We start from the raw sequence: 6711 nt of genomic DNA, 5'->3' as shown, positions 1-6711 counted from the left end.
TTCAGATGAAGATAGCCTTTCACGCAGCCTGCGTGTATTTTCCCAGTATGGCGATATTTCAGGTGCAGCGTTGAACATCTCAAAATCCCGGTATTTCTTCATTGGCTCTCCAAACTCCAGGCTTAGCGCAGGTTTTCCCATTCAGCCGGCCGCGTCCCTTCGTATTTTAGGTATTTTATAGAACCACTACGGCATTTGCGAATCTGTTTGGTTAAACGCTCTCGAAGAAGTAAGACTGAAAATTCAGGATGCACGGGATTTTGACTTCCCCCTTCTTGAGCGGAGGTACCTAGCGCAGACTGTATTTTGCGGTCGCATTTGGTACCTTTCTCACGTCGTGCAACAATCTTTACGTATCGTGTGATCACTGAAGTCTGCTTTGTGTTCCTTTTTTTTTGGTCAGGCGGCACTGAGTTGATCTCTCGCGTGGCACTGGGACAGCAGCGTTCTCAGGGAGGCTTTGCTTTCCCTTCAGTGTCCATACGCTGTCGGCTGCTGGCACTGCGCTTCCTCTTGCGCCTAGTGCAAGGGGAGGAACCTCCCGCACGAACGCTTGCATATTACTTTCTGGGTACTCACCTTCGGCATTTGATGCCTAATGCGCAACTTAACAGGGGGCCGCAGTCAATAACACTTCCTGCGTTTTATGCAACAACTGTTGCATTTTTTCGCCATGTCAAGTCGAGCTGTCCTGGCATAGATGTTTTGAACAACCACATAGTTAAGACAACTGCTGCTTTGTTGCTCCCGTTGGTCCCGCCAGCCCGCCATGCTCGCTCTAGACAGGTGTCTTGGAGCACCTTAATGGCTTCTTTTCTGCCTGGACTCCTCCGGGACTTCATGTGGCGCCTGGGATGGGGTGTGCTTCCCACTCTCGACCGCCTCGAAAGGTGCAGAATAGTCCAGTCAGCAACATGTCCGAACTGCTCCCTTCGGGAAACAAATCAGCATTTTCTGAGCCATTGTGTCATTGCTCGCGTTTTTTGGAGAGCCGTACATGCCGGATATCACTGCCTCAGTGTAAATCGCTTCGTTTCTTCTGGGCGTTGTTCGCGAGGCCGCTTCGCTTGTCTTCTCATTGTTGCCGGCTGTTTTTGCCTCTGGCGCAACCGCTGCGAGGCGGTTGCTGCGGGCCGCCGCCGCAGCGCGCTCTACCCGATCCTAGAACGATTGTACTCGGAGCTGCTGTCTGTTTTGTCGGAGGAGCTCTTCTTCCTCGGTGAAGAGGAATTTCTTCGGCACTGGTCTTGGCCTTTTGTGTCCGTCTATGACGGACGAGTGAAACTTGTCTTTCGGCGGGCCTGGTATTGGCAGGCTGATCTGTCAATGCGCCGGCAGAAATAGCATGCCAACATGTAATTATGCAAAATGTACATATTTATGTTTTATTTGTGTCTCTTGTTTACCTTGAAGTATTTTTTGTGGTTGTGTTTGTGTTAACCATCGAATGTACATGTTCTTTCAACGTCATCTCATATCCATGTTAGTGTAAATGACGTCTGTTTTGTCATCCTCGTTAGAGTATGTCTAAGAAGGAAATGTTCTGGTGAGTGTTTTTGACGTTTGTAGCAATAATTTTTTTCGAAACAAATAAAAAGCGGCATGGGACGGCTTTAAGCTCTCCCATAGTACTCTGTACTGTAAATCGTTACCCACTTCTATCTATCCCCCCTCTCACGTCTCTCCCCTCCGAGGTCCGAGACCTAAACTGGCTTAAGGAATGGGGGCAACGGCCGACCGCCTAGGGCGGGCCCCTCCGCCACATGCCCGCAATGCGGTCGCGTCAAAACGCTGAACCATGTCTGCCATGAATGTATAGTAGCGCGCACCTTTTGGCGCATGATTACCAGAATGTTCCAAATAAGTATGCAGTGGATGTCTAACCACAGAGACAACTTCTTCAAACTCTTAATAGCTATCGGAGCCTTCGTCTTATGGAAGCGGAGGGGACTGGCCCGCCTGAGGGTAAGCCCTCAGAGAGCCATGTTTCCTTTGCTACATCGGCTAAGAAGCGTAATGCTTATGCATCTCAACGCAGAACCAGTCATGCTGGGAGAAGAGGCTTTTCTCCGACGCTGGTCTACGCGATTCATTATGGTAAAAAACAACAGAGTGTCTATGCCTTTCCTCCCATATTGAGGAGGTGGGCTAGAGCTTGTACCACTGTGGCATTACAGTGTGTATTTTTCTTTCCTTCTTTAGAAACATGTCCTTTTTGTGCAATAATGTTCTTGAGCGCGAGAGCAAACTGTCCTCACAGGTGAATGCAAAACATCACCCTACACTGTGAATGACCCCCCTTGTTTCTTCATATAGCCTTACTGTTTATATAACTTTAATCATCTCGATGTCATGTCTTTGTTGTACAATTTTTTGCATTGTATGTCACTGCGTACGCTAGAAGTTGATTTCGCTGTGTATAACAGCTTGCATTGTACATATGCATTGATCACCATTGTCCATTTTTCTGTGTGCACATAAGCTGTGTAAGATATATCCGGAGGAAATAAAATTATCTTAAACTAGCTCTCCCGTAGTAGAGTTGAGGCCCCCGGGACGGCGTTAAGCTCTCTCATAGTAGAGTACCCTGCACTCTAAATCGCTAATCTCTTTTTCTTACTTCCCCCTACCCAAGTCCTAATTTGGAATGTTATGAAACTTTTGTTTTTTTTTGTACGTACTGTAAATAAACTTTTTCTAAACAGCCCTAATATTTACGCCAGCTCTTTTTACCCATGGGACGGCTTTATGCTCTCCTATAGTATAGTGTCAATGCTCTATATTGTTAACCACTTTTTTTTATCCCGGTGTGACACTGGCACTTTTAATTGCAATCAGGGCGATCCGGATGAGTTCTCTTGATTGCGATCAAATTTATGACCGCTGCTACACGACCCAAGCTAATCCGGTTCGAGCTTGGGTCCGATGAAATGCCCCAGGTGACCTTGCGTGCCGTAAAACATGCCACTGACAGAACTCGGCGTACGGTTTATTTATAGAGTCCTTTATCAGCAATGTTATTTGTGCAAGAACCGCTCGAACGTAAAAAACATTGCAGGCCACTGCGATAGTAATTTCATAAATCCATCACTCGATAAAATTTCCCTAGCACTTACCTGAATTGCTGGGTGAGATTCTTAACCTTCGCTTTATTTTTTTTCTGATGGCCCCCGCTCGTAGCCGTGTAGTCACAGCGAAGCACCAAACTCGTTGCACGCGCCATCGTTTCACTTCTGGTGCCTCCAGTCTGTTCCAGTCGCTCCTACTAGTGGTCAATTACTGTAAAGAACTCTTCATTCGACCACGAAGTGCGCGTACGTCGCGACGTAGTCGAAAGGCTTGCGACCCTAATAATCAGTTCTGTTTAGAAAAAATCTATTTACAGCATGTACAGAACACAAAGGATTCATACCATCCTAGTAACAGGGCATATACACCTCGGAACATCTATATTTCACGACTAACATCACTACGTTACAGTGAAGACATTTGCTCTAGTATACATGACAATTTTGGCATATATGTACACAAGAACTCAATGCGATATCATGATACAATGGTATAACGATACAATAGATGCAATGAAACACGATATGTAACCATTGAAATCATATAAAACAAGTCAACGGGCGCTGCTTAGCACCAAGTCGGTCAAAAAATGAGCTGTATCCTTTCGTGTTCCACCTTGACGAAAGGGCATGACCAATGCCGCAGAAACTCTTGCTCCTCGAGGAACAAAAGCTCCTCGGAGAGGAACGCGAGGATCTCTCGTCTCATTCTCCCCAGTATCGGCCACAAAGCACGCCAGCGGCGATTGGCAGCTACGGCCTCACATCGGTTTCTCTAAAGGCAGCCCCGCAACTATTAACAGAGCGGAGAAGCGGCTACGCGGAAATCGGCCGTTGGACACGAAAGTTTGTACAACCTGTCCCCGAAAACCAGCATTAACCACACGCCAAAAAAGGCTGGAAACCACACATTCAAACGTCGCATGTCGATTGGTCCCTACCATGACGCAGTTAGGGCAAGTGGAAGTGCGAACCACCTGCCATCGCTGCAACCGTTCTCGCGTGGGGAGCAAGCCCCAGCCCAACCTCCAGACAAAGTCTCTGAGATGCCCTGGCAACACTGCGGCAGTTATTGGTTTCCAAGCGTGGTTCATTACAGATTGACGATGCTGGGGCACCAAGGGCCGTAGAAGGGCGGCCATTGTGTCCACCACTTTAGAATCGGCCACCTCTATCTCTGGGCACGTAGCTTCCAAACGTCGGTGAAACGCCAGAAGGGCTCGATACAAAGATGGTAATTCAGTTGACTGGGGACCTTGGTTTATCAGATTTTATAATCAGTTTTGTTTAAAAAAAATTTATTTCCACAAATGTCAATAACACTCAACAGAACATTTCCTTCTTAGACATACTCTAATAATGATGACAAAACAGACGTCATTTACACGAACATGAATATGAGATGACGTTGGAATAACATGTACGTTCGACGGTTCACACAAACACAACCACAAAAAATACTTCAAGGTAAACAAGAGACACAAATAAAACATAAATATGTACATTTTGCATATTTACATGTTGGCATGCCATTTCTGCCAGCGCATCGACAGATCAGCCTACCAATACCAGGCCGGCCGAAAGACAAGTTTCACTCGTCCGTCATAGACCGACACAAAAGGGCAAGACCAGTGCCGAAGAAATTCCTCTTCACCGAGGAAGGAGAGCTCCTCCGACAAAACAGATAGCAGCTACGTGTACAATTGTTCTAGGATCGGGTAGAGCGCGCGGCGGCGGCGGCCCGCTGCAACCGCCTCGCAGCGGTTGCGCCAGAGGCAGAAACAGCCAGAAACAATGAGAAGACAAGCGAAGCAGCCTCGCCAACAACGCCCAAAAGAAACGAAGCGATTTACTCTGAGGCAGTGAAATCCGGCATGAACGGCTCTCCGGAAAACGCGAGCAATGACACAATGCCTCAGAAAATGCTGATTTGTTTCCCGAAGGGAGCAGTTCGGACATGTTGCTGACTGGACTATTCCCTACCTTTCGAGGCGGTCGAGAGTGGGAAGCACACCCCATCCCAGGCGCCACATGAAGTCCCGGAGGTGACCAGGCAGAAAAGAAGCCGTTAAGGTGCTCCAAGACACCCGTCTAGAGCGAGTACGGCGGGCTGGCGGGACCAACGGAAGCAACAAAGCAGCAGTTGTCTCAACTATGTGGTTGTTCAAAACATCTATGCCAGGACAGCTCGACTTGACATGGCGAAAAAATGCAACAGTTGTTGCATAAAACGCAGGAAGTGTTATTGACTGCGGCTCCCTGTTAAGTTGCAGATTAGGCATCAAATGCCGAAGGTGAGTACCCAGAAAGTAATATGCAAGCGTTCGTGCGGGAGATTCCTCCCCTTGCACTAGGTGCAAAAGGAAGCGCAGTGCCAGCAGCCGACAGCGTATGGACACTGAAGGGAAAGCAAAGCCTCCCTGAGAACGCTGCCGTCCCAGTGCCGCGCGAGACACAAACTCAGTGCCGCCAGACCAAAAAAAAGGAACACAAAGCAGACTGCAGTGATCGCACGATACGTAAAGATGGTTGCACGACGTGAGAAAGGTACCAAACGCGACCGCAAAATACAGTCTGCGCTAGGTACCTCCGCTCAAGAAGCGGGAAGTCAAAATCCCGTGCATCCTGGATTTTCAGTCTTACTTCTCTGAGAGCGTTTAACCAAACAGATTCGCAAATGCCGTAGTTGTTGTATAAAATACCTAAATTACGAAGGGACGCGGCCGGCTGAATGGGAAAAGCGGCGCTAAGCCTGGAGTTTGGAGAGCCAATGAAGAAATACCGGGATTTGGAGATAATGAACGCTGCACCTGAAATGTCGCCATACTGGGAAAATACACGCAGGCTGCGTGAAAGGCTATCTTCATCTGAAAGGTACAATGTTATATCATCAGCGAAAGCTGTGACTTTCACGACACCGCTACCAGGAAGCGCAAGGCCCCGGACATGAGAATCCGCGTTAAGAGCACGCAAGTATGGCTCAAGGCTGAGGACAAATAGCGCAGGAGACAATGGACATCCCTGACGGACCCCACGTGTTATGGAAAAGGGGGCACTTTTCCTGCCATCCAGAACTAGTGTGCTTTTCAGACCAGTGTACGTATTTTTAATCATTTCCACAAACGAATGAGAAAAGCCGAAGGCTGTGAGCACATTAAGGATATACGCGTGCTCTAGTCGTTCAAACGCTTTTTCCTGGTCCAAAGACACAAGGATACCACGCGCAGATCGTGACAGAGTATAAGCTATGATATCTCGTGTGGTATATGACAAGCTGTGTATTTCTCGTCCAAGCACTGATGAAGTCTGGGGATGACCTACCAGGGTGTTCAAGAGACCCTTGAAACGTTGAACGGCTACCGCCGCGAATATCTTATAGTCAACGTTGAGGAGCGTGATAGGTCTCCAAGCTTCAGGATTAACAGAGGAAGCATCACCCTTTGGAATAAGCACAATGCGTTCATCTCGAAAACTCGATGGAAAGACACCATCTTCGTAGCATCGCCGGATTACCGCGGTAAAGGTAGCACCAATCTCATCCTAAAATGTCAAGTAAAACTCAACAGGAAAACCCTCTGGCCCTGGGGCCGTTCCACGTTTCATAGATTTCAGTGCCGCTTTTACCTCTTCAGCCGATGGAGGG

This window comes from Rhipicephalus microplus, unplaced genomic scaffold (assembly GCF_043290135.1).
Source record: "Rhipicephalus microplus isolate Deutch F79 unplaced genomic scaffold, USDA_Rmic scaffold_15, whole genome shotgun sequence".
Taxonomy (NCBI): Eukaryota; Metazoa; Arthropoda; class Arachnida; order Ixodida; family Ixodidae; genus Rhipicephalus; species Rhipicephalus microplus.
This window is presented reverse-complemented; position numbering follows the sequence as displayed.